The 22,957-nt window shown below is 38.4% G+C and overlaps 1 protein-coding gene and 1 long non-coding RNA gene across 2 annotated transcripts in view; one reads left to right on the forward strand and one right to left on the reverse strand.

Moving 5' to 3' along the window:
• LOC144229101 (calcitonin) overlaps positions 1 to 22,957 on the reverse strand; it is a 153,996-nt gene that overhangs the window by 114,395 nt on the left and 16,644 nt on the right. The gene's annotated exons all lie outside the window — the stretch shown is intronic.
• The window catches only part of LOC144229103 (uncharacterized), an 84,026-nt gene continuing 79,552 nt past the window's right edge, over positions 18,484 to 22,957 (forward strand). The window contains exons 1-2 of the long non-coding RNA XR_013334353.1: positions 18,484 to 18,627; positions 20,746 to 20,867. This is a non-coding gene — a long non-coding RNA (uncharacterized LOC144229103). The remainder of the gene's footprint in view (positions 18,628 to 20,745; positions 20,868 to 22,957) is intronic.

The raw sequence follows: 22,957 nt of genomic DNA on the forward strand, positions 1-22,957 counted from the left end.
AATACATAAATATAACTGAATATAATAATGAAAATAATAAGGAAGATTTATACAGAAAATGACATGGAGAATATGCCAAAAGAATGTATGAGAATTAAATACATTCTTACAAAAGAATGTAAGGAATTAAAAAAGATAAAAAGGTAATGATCCAATAAATTGATTCGATTTACAATCTCATACAAAAGAATGTATGAGAATTAAATACATTCTTACAAAAGAATGTAAGGAATTAAAAAAGATAAAAAGGTAATGATCCAATAAATTGATTCGATTGCCCCTTAATATGTCATACTGTGTAATTCAAAGAAAAACCCTTGGATTTAGGATATTCTTTACAGAGGTTCTATCTTTGATAAATGTTCTGTTTTCTTTATATTTTGAAATATTTTTACTTTGTCCTCTTTGAACACCCGTGCATGCACATGTGCACAGGTTGATATTTTATTTTCCTCTTAACACTTTAAAGGTACTATTCTACCATCTGCCTAATTGGTGTTTCCAAGTAATCCATCTTTTCTCTCTGGTTACTTTTAAGATATCTTTTCTTTGTCTTTGGTCTTAACAATTTTGTTACAGTGTGTCTAGGTTAATTTCTTTTTTACTGATTCTCTTTGGGATTCCTAGGACTTCTTGAATTTAAAGTTTCAAGAACTTTTATGAGTTCTGGAAAATTTACATCTGTTAGCATCCTAATATTTCTCCTCATCCATTCTCTCTATTCTCCCCTTCTGGTACTTGATTAGTTACCTATTAAACTTCACTCCATCTCCCAAGCTTCTTAACCTTTATAGTATTTTCTATTTCTTTCTTATCCTACCGAGTCTAGGGAATTTCTTTAAATCTGTCTTCCAGATAACTAATTCTGTCCTCATCTTTAGTACTCTATTTTACCCATCTATTGATTTTTTTCTTTTTAGTTTTAATTATTGTGGTTTTTTGCTGCTGGAAATTCACATGCTGAACCTAGAACCTCCAATAGCATTCTATATGGAGAGAGAGCCTATGAAGAGGTGATAAAGGTTAAACTGAGGTCATGAGGTGGAGGTCCTAATCTTGATAGGTCTTCTGCCCTTAAAGAGAAAGAAATACCAGAGTTCACTCACTCTCTTTGCCACATGAAGACACAGCAAGAAGGTGACTGTCTGCAAGCCAGGAAGAGAGCTTTCACCAGGAACCGAATTAGCAGACACTTTGAAGTTCCCAGCAACCAGAACTCTGAGAAAATAAATTTCTGTTCTTAAAACAACCAGCCTATGGTGTTTTGTTATGGTATCCCAAGGTGACTAATAAAACAGTTAACATCATTTAAAATTTTTATTTTAAAATATTAGAGAAATTTGTTTTGAAATAATAATTTCTGGATCTGCATTCTTTGTGGGACTGATTCTTTAGTTTCTTATTTCTGATGATTCTTACTTATGATGGCTTCTTCCATGTGTATTTTGTGATTCTTAAAAATTTTAGTTTGTGTCCACTGTACTTAACCAACAGGAATTTTTATTGGCCTGGGTTTAAATCTCCAAGAGACAGTTTACATTTACTCCTATTTGACATCTGGGACCATGACCAGTTCATGGTAAGTTTAAACTGAATTTCCTATTTCATTAAGGGAAATTTTCTGTGTTTAGTCAGCTTGACCACTCTTTTTAAATTTGCTGAGCTCCCACAAATACTGGATGAGTTTGTTGTTGACATGCATATACTACACAACAATAAATAGTGCTGGATTCATGTGTTATCCCTCAGTAAAAATATAGGTCATTATTTGATTTATTTGAATTGGGACAGTTTCTCTGAGTAAATAAAGGTAATTTTGTACTTCGGGTGTGAAGAGAAGGCAAGCATAGAGCCGTAGGGAGATTTTCCAACAAGGTGCTCCAATCTGCCTCATAACATTAAAGTGGAAGTAAAACACTGTCCTTGAGATTCTGAAAGTTTGAAGTTTCAGATCACATATCTTTCATCTTTTTCGTGGAGGCACAGAAATCTTCCCAGCCTAGGTCCTTTTCATGATTCATAAAGGGAAACAGCTTGCCAAGTGCAACTTCTGTATTTGATTTATTAAACACGGTATACAACCAAATTTTCTTTACTCTAAAGTTATTCAATTTACTCTAATGGCCCTTATATTAGAGTTATGTCTATTCATTGCGGACAACAGATGTAAGCCATTAGTCTGAATTATAGTGCTTATTAATTTTCCATCATTAAAGACTTGGACTTAGAGAGGAGGACTCCAAATTTTGCAAATCTATCCTAAAATGGCTGTCTTTCATATTAGAAAACAATAAATATAAAAAAGTATAAGGATATGTAAAATAAGAGAAAAAGAAGAGAAGTTAGCTGATCCATTTGGTTTCATATTGGTCAGCCTTCACCACCTGATCTCTTTTCCCTATTACTATCACTATTTATTGTTCCCAAGGATAACTGCATAAAACTGTTTTTGTTTTTGTTTAAACTCATTCATAAGTAATAAGATACTGAGGGCTACCATAGCCACTTTAGAATGTTACACTGGGAGAAGGAAGGTTTGGCCAAAGGTTGGTCTTAGTTTCTCTGGCCAAGGGCATTCCTGTTCCCCTAAGGTGAAAAATACACTTGCACTTGTTCTATACTGCTAGTTTACGACCTTCTTCTAAGACTATGTTGACTCACAGGAGTTTGTGTCTCAGACTCTAAACACCTCTAGTTGGGAGCTCACCCTAACAAGACTGCAAGTTCTTCTTTATCCTATTTCCTGCCTCTCCCTTGATTCCTTTTGAACCCTCTCTGTAACGTAATCATGGATTCTGCAAGAGAATAGCAAATTGTTGTACCTTTATAAAGATGTCATATATCTTTCCAATAACTTACAAACACAATGCAACTTTAAAAGGGTTTTTTGTTGGCTTGGTATGATAAACGGGAGAGTTCTAAAGCTCATTTTGGAAATAAGGTTTAGGTTAAGAGACCTAAAAAGAACTCTGGGGTATAAATCAACTCTAACAGATATTTGAACATATTAAAAAAATATAATTGTTAAAATACTGTAATTCTGATATACACAGAAATGTAAATCCGAGGAACTGAATGCAAAGGCAAGAAGTAGACTCAATTATTTGGATAGATAGATAGACAGATAGATAGATAGATAGATAGGTAGAAAGTTAAAAACTGCTAAAGGATGACTTTGGGACAAGATTGATTCATGCATTTGACACAATAAGCCAGATTCACGGTGCATAAAAATGTGTTCATTAAGGTATTTTAAAATAAGAAAAAGAATCATTTAAAAATGAATCCAGCCAAAGTTATATTTACCCTTATAAACAAATAGATATAAAATACAATTTCTAATATTTTTATGGGGGAGAAGCCCATGAATGCAAAAGTGCCTTAAGCCAAAATAATCACAACGGGTCCTGGTCTGGAGAGCATTAGCCTTTCCTCTAGCCATAATCTCCATTATAATCACCACCATCATAAAGCTACTAAACTACGAGCACTGCCATGAAGAACTGTGTGCTTGCTGTAGAAATGCAGCTTCAGGATAAGCAGCCTGCCCCTCCTTTGTTTTTTGTTTTTTGTTTTTTTTTTGTTTTTTTACAAATAGTTTATTGTCAAGTTGGTTTCCATATAACACCCAGTGCTCATCCCCACAAGTGCCCTCCTCCATGCCAATCTCTCCCCTCCCCTCCCCCCACCCCTCACAGCCCNCTGACTGGGGTGAGGTGGTATCTCAGTGGGGTTTTGTTTGTATTTCCCTGATGAGAAGGGATGCTGAGCATCGTTTCATATGTCTGTTAGCCATCTGGATGTCCTCTTTGGAGAAGTGTCTGTTCATATCTTCTGCCCATTTCTTCACTGGGTTGTTTGTTTTTCGGGTGTGGAGTTTGGTGAGTTCCTTATAGATTTTGGATATTAACCCTTTGTCTGATATGTCATTTGCAACTATCTTTTCCCATTCTGTTGGTTGCCTATTAGTTTTATTGATTGTTTCCTTTGCTGTGCAGAAGCTTTTAATCTTGATGAGGTCCCAATAGTTTATTTTTGCTCTTGACTCCCTTGCTTTTGGGGATGTGTCAAGTAACAGATTGCTGCGGTAGACTGCCCCCCCTTTGAACAAGACTATTCCCGAAGTCATATATAGACTCTAAACTTCCATGGGATTCCATTTAGGGAAATATCAAATTATATTCAAAGTACATATTTAAAATTACAAATTTATTAAATAACTTAATGATCATAAATTGTACATAATAGAATTGAGAGCTTTTATATGTTTACTTAGATAATAGTTTCTGACTTTTGAAAGGATTCTGCAAGGAAAAGATGGATATATGAACTTCAGAATAAGAAATAACTGATCACAGTGAAAAAGTAAATAGTAGGAAACATATTTTGCTAAAATGTGAAATGGATTATTAGTTATAATATATAAAAATTTTAATTCTAATGTATGTAAATATCATAACTGCCCCCTTGGTGATAAATAACATAAATATTATAAGGTATACATAGTAGGCAAACAGGGAGAGAGTTTGGCCTGTAACAAAATCAAATTAAACAACAAGGTATGTTTTTATATTCTTAACTTGGCAAGAAAGATGTAATAATAACACTAGCACCATTGTTGACAGTGAAATGGATGAGAGTTTCTGACCAGGGATATAAAACAGGAACATGGTGATATGTATTGAAAACCATAAGAGGTTTATGCCCTTCGGCCCAGTAATTTCACTCCCTGTAATTTAGATGAGGACCTAATTCTAGACCAATTTAATCAGAATCTGGAGGAGGTGGTTAAACCCAGGTTCCAGCATTTCATAAAGTCCCAGGAGATTCCAATGGGCATTCAAGGTTGAAAAGCAATGGGTAGGAAGTCGCCTGAGAGGCAGGTTGAGGGCCAACCTGGTCTACCTTGCCCTGCACTTCCCTCCTCATCTTCTATTACCTGTCCCCCAGGTGCCTCTTCTCTATCCTAGGGCTCCTGTTGAAGCTGCAGTCAGGCCACAACCCCTAACCACTTTCCACAATATTTATTGTCATCTGCCTCCCTGTCCCCCACCTTCCCCTCCTCATTCTGGCCCTGTTCCTCCCACTGAGAGGCTAATGGATTCTGCAGATTATATATTCCCAGTCCTCTGGAGCTGTCCTGAGGTTAGCCTGCCAGACAATGGCACAAGTGGCCCTTCTTCCTGCTTATAATTAAATAATTCACTGTAAATAGCCTCCCTTTCCTCCAGTGCCCAGTCTCCTTTAGCCAAATGGAGATGAGCAAGGGCTGTCTCCAATGGAATGCAGGAGCAGAAATGAGCTGCTCATATGGAATAATGTTGCAAGGAGCCACAGCATTAAGGAGGAGACACATAAATTTTATTTATTTATTTAGAGAGAGAGAGTAGGGGTATGGTAGAGAGAAAGAATCTCAAGGAGGCTCTACACTGTCAGTGCTGAGCCCATTGCAGGGCTCAGACCCATGAACCATGAGATCATGACCTGAGCCAAAGTCAGAAGCTTAACCACCTGAGCCACCCACAAGCCCCTTCAAGTCCTTCTTGTAGACTAGCCACTCCTGGTCAGAGAGGCACAGCCAGGAACCCTGTAGAAAATGTTGCAGGCACCAGGGTGGGACTTTCAATTTGGAGAGGCCCAAGGAAAGTAATGGAGGGCTTCCCTCTTCCCTGTTCACTTCCTCTATCCCCTCTCTCCAACTCCTCATCCTTGGCTCTGTCCAAGTCTCCCAAAGGACTCCTCATAATCTTAATCTTATTCGGTTTAAGAGAGAAGTTCTCACTCTTTCAAATTCTTCCTCTGGGCTCAGCTGTCTTCCTGCAGTGGAGGGGAGGATCCAAGTTTCAGGTACCTGTTACCACCTCTCACTGGTACCTTCCTGGGATCCAGGACTCTAGAATGAAGGAAGCTTATTCACCAGGGAACATTATCCATGTCCTGAAACATTTCTATTCTCAGGTATGTTGCACAGGGTTATCCTATCTATTTATACATTATTAATTCACTTATCCAATAGATACTTATTTTCACCATTAAAAGATGAATCCCATGTTTCTTGGATAAACTGCATACAGCCCAGGAGCAGAGATAAATACGGCATTTAGTGAGATGTTCACTCTAGCTGCATCTCAGATACCATAGATACGTTGTCCTTCCCTTGTCAGTATGTTCATGTTTGTTTTCATTTAGTCATTGGAGATTGTATGGATTATAATATGCTTGGAAGGGAATTCAGACGGAAAGAGAACTGAATTGTTGCCATTCCCCTGGTTGATGTACAAATATATTTGATGGACTGGGCTGTCCTGTTCAAGGTCAGAAAGCAAGAAAAGGCCATGACAATGACAATAGTGTGTGAGCACCCAGGGGTGTCTGGGCCCCATGGATGAGGCCAATAGGAAGAAAAATTGCTTCTGGCCATAGTGTGCTGCTGGAAACTGGAAAATCACAAACTAGCAGCATATGTGCACACTGGGGGACGTGAAGGAGGGTGCGAGTATATTTCAGAACTGTTACAGGGGCATCTTAAGATTGAATCTCAGAACAGAAAATCTGCCCTGCAGATGGGAACAAGACATTAGTGGCTCCCCATTGCCTGGAACTGTGACTTACAACCATGGCAGGCCCACTGCCCAAGAGAAAGGACCATTAGCTGCCCTCCCGCCCCAGGAAAACATTACTCATGCCTAATCTTCAGGTTGAGAAAAACAACCATGATGACTCACTTCTAAATCATGTTTACTAATTGGAATGCATCACAATCATCAATTATGTTGTCACAGAAAACGTGGCAAAATGCACAAGCCAAAAGATAAACTCCACCTGTTAGAAGGTAGAGGAAGGACAGTAAAGTATCCTCCAAACTGAGAAGGCACTTTGAGACTGAAAAATTATGCAAGCCACTCCATAACTTTTACACATATATTTATTCTAAATGTGTGACTGGACCTGGCCAACACCACATGGGAGATAGTGAGCCATCTCACCTGAGTCCTGCCCAAGTTCCTGACCCACTGAACCAATACCCTGTTGTGATTTTGAGCCACTAAATTTTGGAGTGTTTTGTTAGGTAGAAAGGTTCGTGGAAACAGTGGGCTCAGCAAATCAGGGCAGATCCTTCCCTTCTGTCACAGTTGGTCCAAGACAGACCTAAGTCATCACTGCAGGCTCAAGGAATCAGTGAGAACCTCAAAACCATGGCTGGGAACACCTGGGCAAAGTTGCTCTCCCTACTCTGCCTAGTGTGCTGGGCAGTGAAGCCAAACTATGGCACCATTTTGCTACCTTAAAAGGAACCAGCCCAAGGAGGAAACCTTCACATGAAAACTCCACAGAAGACTACACAGAAACAGAGTCAGAGCCCTCATCAATGTCTCCGTCAAACGGCACTGGACCTCACACCACCTCCAGACTCATAATTATACAGGTCCTAAATCCTCTTGGTTATTTAAGGTATTTGACTGAGGATTTGATGATTTGCAACTGAAAATGTCTAACTGACACACTCCCCAAGCTCCACAAGTGTGGTTTTCATGTCTACTTTATAAGAGAAAACCCACTTCTCAAACAAAATCTGAAGCAGAAGCCTAAAATGAAAATCAGTGTGTTTGAAATAGGGGTGGGCAGACCAGAACCCTAACTGACAGCAACTTGTTAAGTCCCTGTGTTAGTTTCTTAGGGCTGCCATAAGAAACTACCTCAAACTGGGCAACTTAAAACAATAGAAATCTATTGTCTCACAGTTCTGGGGACTAGAACTCAGAAATCAATGTGTCAGCAGCGCCATGCGCCCTCTGAAAGCCATAGGAAATCCTTTCTTGACTCCAACTTCTGGTTTGCTGGCTTCTTCGATGTCCCTTCCTTGTGTTATAGATGAATCATTCATAAATCCTCCATGTTCCCTTGGTGTTCTCCCTGAGTCCCTTACCATCGTCTTCCCTCTGAGCATGTCTGCCTGTGTCCAAATTTCTGCTTTCTATAAGGACACCACACTAATGACTTCAGTAAAACCTGATTACTTCTGCTAAGACCTTATTTTGAAAGAAATTCTGGTTAAGACTTCAATACACCCTTTCGGGGCAACCCAATTTATCCATTATATTCCTCAGTGTCAGCAATACCTGAGGCAGCCATGCAGGACACTGGCCAGGGCTCTGAGGGAGACAGTTTTTATACTCTGTGCCATTTCACATTCTGAAACTCTTCTCAAACTGTCCATCTTCCTCTTCTTAGATTTCAGGGCACCTACTCTTGCTGCTCCTCCCTCCAAAAGAAATAATTTATCTATTGGGTCTTTTATTACTTATTCATAACTCAAAGTACACTGTCAACACCTCAAAGATTAAATCCGTTTTTCTATATGCTATTCCACGCTAGGCTATGTATGATGCTAGTGGCAGTGTTGTCACTTGAATCTAGTGTAGTGCTTGGTATATAGTAGATATTCACTAACGTTGGATAAGACAAATTATATGGCCTGACATCCTGTTCTAATTGTTCGAGGGCATTATTTATTATATTAAAAAATACGTTTTCTTACCCATCCTTTAAAGGATAACGACTTGGGAAAAACACTTAGGATTTGAGGCCCCAAATTATGTCATCAAAATGGTCTTGGGAGTGTGTGGGAGGAGGGATTTGAACATTGACTGGAAATCACCCTTTTCCCAGATTTCCTCCCTTTCAGTTCTTCCTTGATGCTAGCAATCCCATCATCTGAACTCAAATGTTATCAAGTGTATCTTGGTATCAATTTGACCATCTTATAATTTTGACTATAGCATTTTGTGGTTTCTAATTTCTGTTCATTAATTCTTCTCTAATATCCACGTAAGGGTTGGTATGAAAATGACAGAAGAGCAAAATTCCAACTAGCCAACCTTTAGTGTGTTAATCTATGAGGTTGCTACTATGCTTGGGCCTGCATTGGAGGAAGAGGAAGGGACAAGGTTTAATACAGACATACAGGAAGTAATCCTGAAGGGTGAAGCCTGCAGTTGATGAGGGAGGACGGAGAAAGAGAGGGAGCATCCACACTAGAAGTTCTCTTCCAACCTAAAACAAGGCTCTCCTGCTCATTAGCTGCTTTGAAATCAGATGTGCATCTTGCTTATATGAGTTTAAGGAAAATACAGTCAGTAGTGTTTGAGGCACTTGGGTGACTCATGTCATGATCTAATAGTTCATGAGTTCAAGCCCTGCATTGAGCTGCACATGGAGCCCCACATAAGGCTCCATGCTGACAGTGCAGAGCCTCCTTGGGATTTTCTCTCTCTCCTTCTCTCTCTGCCCCTCCCCTGTTCACCCTTGCTCTCTGTCTCTCTCTCTCAAAATAAATAAATAAACATTTAACACATTTTTAAAGAAATAACTACCACTCATTTTTCATGCTTACAGAGTCCTCCAACTACTCTGCTGACTCTCCAAGCGACTGAATATCCAAACTGTTTTATGTTAGGCAAAAACTGCTCCATTGAACAAATATTAATAATTGTCCCATGTAAATTTTGTAAGGATTAATGATACAATATATTTTAAGAACCTAGCACCTAGGGATGCCTGAGTGATTCAGTAGGTTAAGCATAGGACTCTTGATTTCAGCTCAGATCATGATCTCATAGTTTGTAGGTTTGAACCCCGTATCAGGCTTTGTGCTGACAGCATAGAGCCAACTTGGAATTCTCTCTCTCCTCTCTCTCTCTGCCCCTCCCCCTGCTTACACATGCTCTTTCTTTCTCTCTCTGAAAATAAACTTAAAAAAATTAAATGAATTAAAAGAAAAAAAAAAGGAATATAGCACCTAATGAGTATCCAATGCAGGGTGGATTTTAGGTTGGATTATTGTTGTGGAATATTCACTTCTACCTTGTACTAGATGTATACATCTAAGCCCTTTACCATGTGACTTCAATGCCTCCTTGAAGTCTTGAAGTGGATTGTATTGGCTAGCCCTGCTAACATTGAGTTTGACCATCCGACTTGCTTTGGCCTTTGGAATGTGAGTGAATATAATATATATCAGACCTAGGGCTTTAAATGTGTTTGAATGTTTTTCTCAGGCGTCTTTAAATTTTTATCCACTGCCATAAGAAAAACATGTTCCAAGAAGTCATTAATCCTTCAGCCTGAGTACAAGCAAGCTCAGGCGAGATCAGCCAAACCAAAACTTCTCTGCAGAGTCATCCTCAGAAAAGATTACTGTTAATGGAACTTACTGAGATTTCTGTGATTGTTAGTTATGTAGCATTATTAACAGCCAACTGATAAAGTGGCTATTATTATTATTATTATCTCTGCTGGAAGGAACACTTCAGCCTACAGAATCCCACCCCAGCAGTGAGCTCAGATTATTAAAGATTAGAGACAAACCACCTACACTCACAGAATGTCATATATCCTTGCTCATATTAAAAAACTGATATCCAGAGGCCTAGAATCAACTGTACAAAGTCTCACAGCTTATTCCCTGACAGAACTGAAAGCAGAATATGCTTCAGTGGTAGAGGTACCACACATCTCAGTATGTCCACGAAGCACCTAGTTCAGACTTGTTGATCCTCTATAATTATTAACAGCTCTCATAGTCTCCGAATAAAGCTCTGGTTTTACAATAAATTATATGGTTACCCTACTTACTGGCTTATGATCATGTATGTTAGTTTGGAAATAGTCAGTGAAGATGAATTTGATTGTAAAAATTTTTTAAATAAGAGGTACCTGGGTGGCTCTGTTGGTTGGGCATCTGACTCTTGATTTCAGTTCAGGTTGTGATCTCTTGGGTCATGGGATCCAGCCCTCTCTGGGGCTCTGACCATGGAGACTGCTTGGAATTCTCTCTCCCTCTCCCTCTGCCCCTCCCCCATGTGCCTGTCCCCCCCCACCAATCAATAGATAGTTAGATAAATAAATAAATGTAAAAACTCAAACTGGATTAAGTCATAAAAGAGATTGATTAGCTTGGGAAGAGCAAAGTTTGGTTTATTCTAACTTGTCTGATCCACACACAACTTTCCCCAAGGGCTGACTCCCCTTCACTGTGGCAAAGTGATCGGCTGCAATGCTTCCTCATCCATACCCTGTGCTACATGCTTCTTCTTTCCTGTCACAGAAAAAAAGGAAAGAATTTCTCTAGAATCTCCTCAGAAGAGCAAAGAGGCGTATTTCCCAGAGGCCCCCAGCAAATGAATCTTCATGCTCTTTGGCCCAGTTCTGCCAGCACGCCCATCCTCCACCAAACTCTGGGGCCAGAGAGCAGGGTCGCACTAATCTGAATCACATGTCCTGCCTTCGAGGCCAGGGGTGGCGTCAGCTTTAGCCAAAGGGGCTTTGGCTGGGTAGGGCTGGCATTAATGCTGAACAAATATCAGAGGAATTAACAAGAAAAGGGGAAATGGAAACCGGGGAGTCCATTCAGTGCAGAGCCTGTTGTCTTCAAAAGGTAAGCGGGGTTTCTGCCTTTACACAATGAGTGCTCCACAGCGCAATCCCAGAGAGTGCTCAGCCAGGTTTTGCCAGGAGTTCCCCACATCCTACCATCAGGTTGGATGGCTGAAGAGCTCAGTGGGGCTGAGGGGCATTTCCCTGTGTACTTACCATGCGGGGCTCGAATGAAATTGGGCCAAAGCAGGAGACACACCTGGATTTGAATTCCAGCTCTGCTACTTACTATGTAGCCAGGCTTGGTTCTTAATTTCTGAACGGATCTGATTCCCCCATGCAACTGGGGGCGATAATGACTATTCATAATGTTTTGAGAGAATTCAAAAACATAAAAGTTTTAAATTATCTACCATAGGACTGACTACCTTGGCAATCAATTTCCTTTCTTTGTGCCTTAATAACTTGTTTAGACAGAACAGAACCAGAACAAAGGAACTATAATAGCTTGAGGCATTATCTCTACCAACGGAACATCCCACTGGCCAGCTTTAGGAGGCACAGCTTAGGCCTATATATATCCCTCTGGTGCCTCCTACAAACATGCTGACATATTCATAGTGTTTTCGTATCCATTTTCTGGACTTGTTTGCCAACTCTGTCAGATTCTTTCCTTAGTGTGTTTTAATTACTGCTGTCACAGTCTTCTTCCAGATCAGTTTCTTTCAGAGTCCACACCTTGGGTCTCTACAGATGCCCAATACCAAACATTAAATGTGAGATTACTCATTTTAACATAAGGTCCTGCAGAGAAGCTCACATTAGTCCCCTATGAACTTAAGTGTCTTCCTGGCCTATCCTTCCTCTAGATGGAGAGGGTCAAGTGAGTTTAAGGGTGTGGAATCCTTTCATAAAATTCAAAACAGGTAAGAGTATCATTATATATGCATTGCTGGAGGGGCAAGATTTTGTGGACTCCAAATCAGACCAGCCTCCTTCCTCCCCTCCTATTCTCCCCTACTAAGTGGACACTGCAGCCAAGCCTTATGTGGAATATTTTTTTAAATAAATTTGGATTTTCAGACGAGGTGCAAAGATAGTACAGATTTCCCATATACCATTCACCAGCTTCTCATGGTGTTACCATCTGACATAAACATGGCCCACTTGTCAAACTAAGCAATTAACACTGGTACAGTAATAATAACTATAGATTTTATTTAGACTTCACCAGCCTTTCCACTAATATCTTTTATGTTCCAGGACACCGCATTGCATTTCCTTGTCCTGTCTCCTTAGTCTTCTCTGATTCTTTAACAATTTCTCAGTATCTCCTTGTTTTCATGACCTTGATACTTTGAATACACTGGTGATGCATTTCTTATGCTCCTCACCCCCCCACCAATTTAAGTTACCTGATTTTTTGTATGTGTGATTTGACAGAGGTTAGGAATCTTGGGGGAAGAATACCTCAGAAAAGAGGTGTCTTTCTCTTTTATTTTATCAAAGTGTCCATGATGTCAAAATGTATTCCTAATAATATTAACCTGATCTCTTGGTTAAGGTAATGCCATGTTTTGCTGGTTAGTAAAGTTACTTAAGTTCCCTTTCCATACTGTCTGTTAGAGAAGAGTCATTAAGTTCTGCCTACATTTATGGCCACATGAGTACTTCCTTACTTTATGGCACTGTATGATGCTCCAGACTCAGCTGTACTTTCCCTGCCCTAGTCCTAGAATCATCCATTTCTTGAAGGATTCCTCCTGCATTTTATTGGAGAATGGTATTTAGAAATTAATTTCTGAGTTCTAGATGTGCTGCCTCTTTTGATCAGCTTAAATGTCTAAGAACACAACTATTATCATAGGTGATTGATTCTCTCATCTCTTTACTCTTGATCTTTCCACTGAATAATATCCAACATGAATCTCAATACACCTTTATTTATTCACTCACTCATTTATTCAATATTGAGATCCTACCATGTGTCAAGTACTCTTGTACTTGATATTCCTAATGCTAAACTTTAGATAGTCTATGTGCAGTGTCTGAAGTGATAGCCCAGGTGAGATAAAAAGATAGGAATTGGTCAAGTAGAGGGGAAAGGGTGGAGGATGAGGTAAAAGAATGGAAAATAAACACATGTACACTCTAAGCAAATACCTACAAGGAAACTTAGAAAAACAGAATAATTGTTTTTAATTATATTATTTAATAGGATAGTATCATTTACTATTTGAGAATAGTTCCACCGTCCACCAGTTGTACTCACTTTGGAGGAGTAGATAGGGAATTTATAAAATCTCTATCCACTTATGCTAAATGAAAGAAACTAATGGCCAAAAGACCAAAACCAACAAAAAACACAAACCTACTATTGTCCCAGAGCTTAAACCTGAATTCAGATCAATGAACATTTGGAGACTAACCACTGTGTCCTGGTTACAATGCTATGTGCTTGGAATGGAGAAGCAACCAAGAGATGGGGCTTTGCTCTCAAGGTGCCTCACTCAGGTGTAAGGAGCATTACAGAAGGGAAGTGCATGGAGTTACGTGGCAGACAGCAAGAGGATTTAACCACCTCTGGGGGGTAAAAAGCTTCCTAGAGAAAATGGCACTAATGCTGAGGCTTTAAGGAAGAACAGGAAATAAGGAAGAGAAGAAACCAAGAACTGGGTTTGTGCTACATTCTTGTGATTGGCTTAAACCTCAAACTCATCTATTAACATTGTTTTGTGATTAATTTCCTAATCACTTTCCCACTCCTGATCTTTTCCCTGAACAGGATCCTACACTGACTCTCTCTAATATCCCATAATTCATTCACCCATTCAACATTCTTTGAGAATAGAGGAAGAAAAAGCATTCTAGGTGGAAAGAACAATCTGTGGGAAGGCCAGGATATGAAAAAGAGCAAGGTGTGTGCACAAGGAACTGAAAGAAATGCATTATTACAAAAATGAGAGAAATCAAGAGAAAGAGTGACAAGAAATGAGGCTGGAAACATGGGAATACACCAGGTCCTATAGCTCCTTAAAGTCAGTTGAGAGTTTTGGACATTACTCCAAGGGCAATGGAGAGCCATGAAAGGCTGTTAAGCCAATGTGTGGCCAGACTGGGTCACCTGGCTGCAGTGGGGAGGACAGGTTGGAAGGGAGAAGGCATTAACCTCCATAAGGCTTATTAAGGTTATTTTCCTTCCTGCCTTAGGGCACCTGAGTGGCTCAGTTGGTTAAGCGTCTGACTCTTGATCCCAGTTCAAGTCAGGATCTCACAATTCATGACACTGAGTCCTAAGTCAGGCTCTGCGCTGACAGCATGGAGCCTGCTTGGGATTCTCTCTGCCTCTGCTTACACACACACTCTCTCTAATAAATAAATAAATAAACAAACAAACTAACTAACTAGCTAAAAAAAAGAGAGAGATTCCTTCCTGCCTCACAGGATTGGGGTGGGGTGAGGGTTAAATATGTGAACACAGGAGCACCTGGGTGGCTTAGTTGGTTGAGCATCCTACTCTTGATTTTGGCTCAGGTCATGATCTCACAGTTCATGAGTGAGCCCAGTATTGGGCTCTGCACACAGAGCCTGAACAGAGCCTGCTTCGGGTTCTCTCTGTCTCTCTCTGCCCCTCCCCTGCTCGTGTTCTCTCTCTTTCTCTCAAAAACAAATAAATATTTTTTTGAAAATGTTTTGAATCATGAAACACTATATAATAACATGAAAACACCAAATCTATACTGAGACGCTTGGTCTGACCATAATTGTCTATGGTACTTCCATCTAAATCACAGATAATATGAGGTAAATTTCATTCTCTACCACTGCCTTTCCCACCACCTACCCACACCCTAACCACCTAGCCTACTCCTAGCTGATGTGTGTTTAGAAAATCAGAGTAATTTTAACCTCAGCCTGAGAAATTCATCAGTGACCTGGTAAGGGAATCCTTAATGTTGGGTAAAGTAAGTGATGGTAAGGTCATAACTAACACTGTTTGCACTATTAACACGTGTAGTTCTCTATGCTGTGTATGACATGTAGTTTCTATGCTAATGTATTTTGTTTTTGAGACCAGTTGAAAAATGAGGTAAGTAGCCATGTTGGCTGTGGGACTACTTAGCACTATTGTGAGAAAGTTAAAGGCAAAAGCTGTTTTAGTCCTATGCTTATGGTTCTTCAGATTTCTATTGTGGAACTGAAGTTGGTCAAATTGCTTGCTTTTTCTCAGAGAGTTTTACTAATCCAGAGGAAAGCCATGGCTGTCCTCAGCACACTGGAGTTGGTAGCTCCACGTGTGACAACTGTTGGGCGCCAATGTGATCAACCAGGGAGAACAGGCACTTTGAATTCCTATCAATGTCCTTCAGGTAAGAAATTCTGTTTTACAGTGTGAAGGTTCCTCAAAAAATTAACAATAGAACTCCCCTATGACCCAGCAATAGCACTGCTAGGAATTTACCCAAGGGATACAGGAGTGCTGATGCATAGGGCCACATGTACCCCAATGTTCATAGCAGCACTCTCAACAATAGCCAAAAATGGATCAAGAACATGTGGTTTATCTATACAATGGAATACTACATGGCAATGAGAAAAAATTAAATATGGCCATTTGTAGCAACTTGAGGGTGTTATGCTGAACAAAATAAGTCAGGCAGAAAAGGACAGATATCATATGTTTGCACGTATAGGTGGATTAGGAGGAACTTAATGGAGGACCATGGGGAAGAAGGGGAAAAATAGTTGGGGAGAAGGAGGGAGACAAACCATGAGAGACTCTTGAATGCTGAGAATAAACTGAGGGCTGATGGGAGTGGGGGAGAGGGGATGGGGGGTGATGGGCATGGAGGAGGGCACTTGTGTGGATGAGCACTGGATGTTATATGGAAACCAACTTGACAAAAACTATTAAGAAAAAGAAATTCTGTTTTAAAGAAAACTTGAAAAGTAATTCTAATACTCTATAGCAAAATTGTATTATTTGTATGCATTTGAAAGTATTCTAAAGCCCAAATTCAAGGTAAGAATTTAAAAGTACAGAGAATAAAATCCTGAGGGGGACTCTCTGAGGGAAATGTTGCAAGAAACGCAANACCAAAATTCACATGTGAAGAGACAGAAAACCTGAACAGACCCATAAGAAGTGAGAAATTGTATCAGTTATCAAAAATCTCCCAACAAATAAGAGCCCCCCATCACATCAACAAAAGAAAAGATAAAAGTCATATAATCCTGTCAATAGATGCAGAAAAACCATTTGACAAAATACAGCATCCCTTCTTAAAAAAGATTCTCAAGAAAGTCGGGATAGAAAGAACTTACGTAAACATCGTAAAATCCATCTAGGAGAAGCCCTCAGCTAACATCATCCTCAACGGGGAAAAACTGAGAGCTTTCCCCCTGAGTCAGGAACACGACAGGGATGTCCACTCTCACCACTGTTGTTTAACATAGTGCTGGAAGTCCTAGAATCAGCCATCAGACAACAAAAGGAAATAAAAGGCATCAGAATTGGCAAAGAAGAAGTCAAATTTTCACTTTTTGCAGATGACATGATACTCTTCGTAGAAAACCTGAAAGACTACAGCAGAAGCCTACTAGAACTGATCCAAGAATTCAGCAAAGTTGCAGGGTACAATATCAATGTACAGAAATCGGTTGCATTTTTATACACCACCAATGAAGCAACAGAAAGCGAAATCAAGAAACTGATCCCATTCACAATTGCACAAAAAACCATAAAATACCTAGGAATAAATCTACCCAAGGATATAAGAGATCTGTACGATGAAAATTATAGAAAACTTATGAAGGAAATTGAAGAAGACACAAAGAAATGGAAAAACATTCCATGCTCATGGATTAGAAGAATAAATATAGTTAAAATGTCATTACTACCCAAAGCAACCTACACATTCAATGCAATCCCAATCAAAATTGCACCAGCATACTTCTCAAAACTAGAACTATCCTAAAATTTGTATGGAACCACAAAGGATCCCGAATAGCCAAAGTAATATTGAAGAAGAAAATCAAAAAGGGAGGCATCACCATCCCAGACTTTAGCAGTTTGTGAGTCTGAGCCCCACATCACTCTCACTGCTGTCAGCATGGAGCCTGCTTCAGATCCTCTGTCCCCCCTCTCTCTCTGCCCCTTCCCAACCTGTGCTCTCTCCCTCTCAAAAATAACCATTTTTTAAAAGAAAAGATGTTTCTTTTATTTATTACATGTTTTAACACTAGGTAAAATATTTATTACATGTTTTAACACAAATAGGATAATTCTATACAGTTTTATATTTTTTATTTTTCACTTGTTATTTAGACCTTTACCTTGTTTTTAGTTCCTGTATAGCATTACATGTGTTGATGTACCATATTTTACCTATTAACAATTACTTACATTGTTTCCTTTTTTTCTTGCTATTTGAAATAGCATGGTAATATACATCTTGCAACAGACATTCTTTTCAAATTTAAGCAAATATAAATTCCAAGTGAAAACCCTACATTTTTTTTCAGCTGAATTAAATGCTCAAATATTCCATCCTAACACTCCATAGGGTACTTTAAGAAATAATGACACACAGTATTGATATAACATGTCCTATAGAACTAGGTAGTGTTCTAGTATTCTATTGGTACAGAACAAAATGCTCCCAAACTTATATAGTTTAAAACAAAAACTGTCATTAGTTTAGCTCAAAAATCCGACACTAGTTCAGGGCTGGGCAGAGATGGCTTGTGTCTGATCCACACAGCATCCAAAGGGCATGGCTTGACTGAGGCCTATACAGGACCCACTTCCAAGATGGATCATTCATCTGGTTGGAACTAGTTTTCAGCTGGGAAGCTCAGCTTGGCCTAAAGGTTGGGAATCCTTTATTTTGCAGGCATAGATCACTCTTTGTGGCCTGAGCTTCCTTGCATTACAATACTTGCATTTGAAGGGCAAGGATCCTGAGGGACTGAGCTAGTTGGAAGTTGTGCTGCTTATTATGACCTAATCTCAGAAGTCTCATTGTGTGCTATCTGCTGTAGGATATCCACTGAGCTAGTCACAACGGTCCTTCCAGATTTAAAAGGAGGGGACATAAACTCATCTCTTGATGGAAATAGGTAGGGGTCTAAAAACAGAAAAAGGCAGGTGGGATAGGAAAAGTAATTGGAGCCACTGCTGGAAAATATAATCTGCCAGAGTCAAAATATACCTTCAATGATTCTAAACAAATACTTCAAAATATTATGGTATGTTGATTTTTGAATCAGGACATCAAAGTTGTATCACTTTTCTTTGATCTGATTCTGAAAAAAATATTTTCTTAGAACTGCCGGTTTGTTTTCTTTCTGGAGATGTAATACTCATGCTGGTCCTTACTGTGACTAAAAGTGGTGGTAGTTGCATGATCACCAACTTTTCTCTAATTGGTGAGAAACAGTAAAATACTTAAAAAAATTTGGGGGCAGCTGGGTGGCTCAGTCAGCTGAGCATCTGACATTGGCTCAGGTCATGGTCTCAGAGTTCTTGGGTTTGAGCCCTGAGTCTGGCTCTGTACTGACAGCTCAGAGCCTGGAGCCTGCTTTGGATTCTGTGTCTCCCTCTCTCTGATCTTCCCCTGCTCTCACAGTCTCTCTCTCTCTCAAAAATTAATAAACAATAAAAATATTTATTTTGTTTTTCCATTTACTGCCATTTAGCATACCACCTAATGATCATAGTTATAACAACTATAATTATTATTATTCCATATGAGATATTATATCTTCACTCACTGATGATAAAATCTAGATATGAAAAGTAAAGTAGCTTTTCTAAAATCACCTTAGTGTTGTAGCCAGGATTAGAATCTAGGTCTTTGTTCTAAGCCTAAATTCTTATCATTAATTAAACTCTCTAAAGCCTTGGGTCAAGAGTTTTGTTATGTAAAACTGATCAGTAAGAAAATCATTGGTCAAGGCTTATTCCGACTTGAACTATGATACCCTCCCAGAAACTGTATCCCAGGATCTTTCTTTCCAGGTATGTGGGTTACATACAGATTTGCATTAGAACATTATTATGTCTGTTGTTTTGTGAGAGAATATTTGAACTAATATAACAAAGCAGGAGCTAAAGATCCAATGTGTAGAGACCTAAAACATTGTACTGCTTCTCCATTCTTCAACCAATTCAATTTCATGATTGTATAAAATAACACACTCTGATTAATACCATATTAGATAAGGAGTCTGTAGATAAAAGGATGCACTGAAATTTTGCTTGTAGATAAAAGAAATCACAGACAGCTTCCTGAAGGAAGCCAACCTTGACCAATGAGATGAAGGAAAACAAAGATGTGTTGTGAAGATTTTGACAGTTACTTCCCCAAACTGGCTGTGCATCAAGAATCATCTGAGGAGCATACTAACTATTCAATGCTCTGACCTGATGCCTGGAGATTCAGGTGCAATTGAGATAGGGTGAAGCCTAGGGTTATGTGTCTTTATCAATATCCAATTGATTCTGATGTAATAAGATTTCAGAATTTTTGGGAAAAGCATAGGTTTAGGATACAGTCAGGGGGTTTTGTTTCTAATTTCTAATTTCAATCTTTAGCATTTTTTTAAACTAATGCTTCCTTTGTCATCTGATATTTTCCTGCCATCTTTTCTTTTTTTATTTTGAAATGCCTACAAGGTAAACGTCTGTTCTGTATTAGAAGCCAAGATTCTTGTTCATTCTTATGTAATTATTGTACTAGGTTATTGAAATATCTCTGTGCTAAATCAGATGAAGCTCTATTTTTATTGGAATGAAAATTGTTAAGATTCCGAGAATATGTTATTATGGGCTACTTTATATATTAATATTTACATTTTTAAAAAAACAAAGTTTTTCCACTGAACTAGATCAGTAGTATTTAGTTGAATCTTTCCTTTTAGTACAGAAATGACTGCCTCCTAGATCAGCTTTCTTTCATTATGTGTTTGATAACAACTTTGAAAACTGGATGTGGGTCCTTAGCACTTTATACTTTTGCTATTATAGCATTTTCCAAACATTACTGTGATGGTCAGTGTTATGTGTCACCTTGGCTAGGTATTAGTACCAAGTTACTAAATCAAATGCTAATCTAGGTGTTGTTAGGAAGATATTTTGTAGATGTGATCAACATCTCCAATCTAAGTCAACTCTTCGTAATAAAACTCTTTGTGTGTGTGTGTGTGTGTGTGTGTGTGTATACTTATAAACATATATCCTACTGGTTTTGTTTCTCTGGTGGAATTCTGCCTGATAAAATTACTATGTCAAATTCTATAATTATCTATATTCTTTCATATTGAAGCAGGAATGGTGTGTCTTTTGTTCACCTTTGTATTTTCTAGTGCCTGGAATATAGTACATGCTGAAAAGAAAACTGTTGAAGAAACTAATGAATTTCTTATCAAGGTTGAAGAATCTAAGAGACCCAATATGAAAATCTTCAATACAGCTGTGAGGAACTCAGGTTAGTGTGCTAAAGTGTTGGAGAAGGAAGGGGCTAAAAGCCATGTAGATGATTATAAGAAGTTCTGATAAATACCAGATAGTAACCTTTCACTTCTTGGAAAATTGTCCTTTCGGTATGTCACTGAAGTATCCCTACAGTTTTCCAAGTTGTTAGCAAATACTGAGAGCAATTAAGCTGTGGAAATAGTGTAAGCAAAGACCAGAGAGAGAGAGGGCACTAGGATCTCTTCTCATCAGATTTTTTTTTTTTTCCCTAGCTTCCNGATTACTTTTTCTCCCCTTGGTAATCATGATAGTGGTTTATTGTTGGTTAAGCATCTGACTCTTGATCTCGACTCAGGTCATGATCTGTGGTTCGTGAGTTCAAGCTCCACATGGGGCTCCCCGTGTCAGGCTCCATGCTGACAGCTTAGAGCCTGCTTGGGATTCTGTCTCTCCCTGTCTCTCTGCTCTTCTCTTGCTCATGATCACACACTCTCTCTCTCTCTCAAAAATAAAGAAATAAATTTTTAAAAATAGTAGCCTATTGTAATGTCCTTAGTGCTAGCTCAGATCAAACTCTATTTTCAGGTTTTAGTTAGCATTTCCAATTACTGGTGAGATGAAGGCACCTTTTCATATGTTTAGTTGACATTCAGGTTTCCTCCCTACAGATCACCTGTTTGTAAACTTTGCACATTATTCTTTTGGGTAAGATCCATAACTTGATTGTCATGGTGGTTATATTTGTCAAAACTTATCAAATTATGAATATATTTAATTTTATATAAATTGTATGTCAATAAAGTTGAGTTTTTAGAAAAAGCTAATAGAAGAATTAAATAAAATAAATGAAGGAATGGGAAAGGACAAAAAAGAAGGCAGGTAGGAAGGAAGGGAGAAAGAAAGGATGAAATAAGAAAGAAGCTTAGCTCATAAAAAACATGAGGGGAAGGGGGGTGATGGGCATGGAGGAGGGCACTTGTGGGGATGAGCACTGGGTGTTGTATGGAAACCAACTTGACAATAAACTATTTGAAAAAAATAAATAAAAATAAATAAATAAATAATAAGCATAAATAAATAAATAAAAATAAAAAACAAAATAAGAAAAAAGAATGACTGAACAAAGACCAGATGAGAAAATGACGACTTTTATATTGGAAATTATATTAAATGTAAAATGACTAAACAGTCAAACTGTCTAAAAAAACACAAGACCTACCTATACACTGTTTAAATATGTGGAAAGAAAAGAATGGGAAAAGATATGTTGTAAAAACACTAATCATAATGCATCCATAGTGGTTATATTAATAAATATTAAGCAGACTTTAAGATATGAAGTACTACTAGGGCTAAAAAAGGATATTTCAAGATGTTAAAATAAGTCAATTCAACAATAAGAAAAAAATACTAAAATTTAAATAGTATAGCTTCAAAATCCATTCAGCAAAATTTAATTGAATTAAGGAGAAATAGACAAATGCACAATTATAAATGGAGAATTTAACAGCCCAGTAGCTGACAGAAAAAACATTTAAAAATGCAGCATGTACGAAATTTAAACAACACAATTAAGCAACTTGATCTAACTGACTTATGGACAATGCTATATTCAACAATTGCAGAAAACACAGTCTTTTCAAATACATATGGAACATTCACCAAAATAGAACATGTTAAACATAAAGCAATTCTAAACAAATTTCAAAGAACTGAAATCACAGAGCATTTCTGTAACCACTGTGAAAATAAATTAAAAATCAATAACTGAAAAATGATTTTAAAATACCCAAAAATATTTAGAAATTAAGCAATTTACTTCTAAATAACCTATGTATAAAAAAGAAAACATAATAAAAATAGAAAATATTTTGAAGTGATAATGAAGATATGGAAAAGGAAAATTTGTGGACTACTGCTAAAAATTAATATAAAAATGTATGGCTTTAGGGATACCTGGGTGGCTCAGTTGGTTAAACAACCAACTCTTGATTTCAGCTCAGGTCATGATCTCACAGTTTGTGAGATCAAGCCCTGCATCTGGCTCTGCACCAACAGCACAGAGCCTGCTTGGGATTCTCTCTTTCCCTCTCTCTCTACCCC

This window comes from Crocuta crocuta, unplaced genomic scaffold, assembly GCF_008692635.1.
Source record: "Crocuta crocuta isolate KB4526 unplaced genomic scaffold, BGI_CrCroc_1.0 scaffold233, whole genome shotgun sequence".
Taxonomy (NCBI): Eukaryota; Metazoa; Chordata; class Mammalia; order Carnivora; family Hyaenidae; genus Crocuta; species Crocuta crocuta.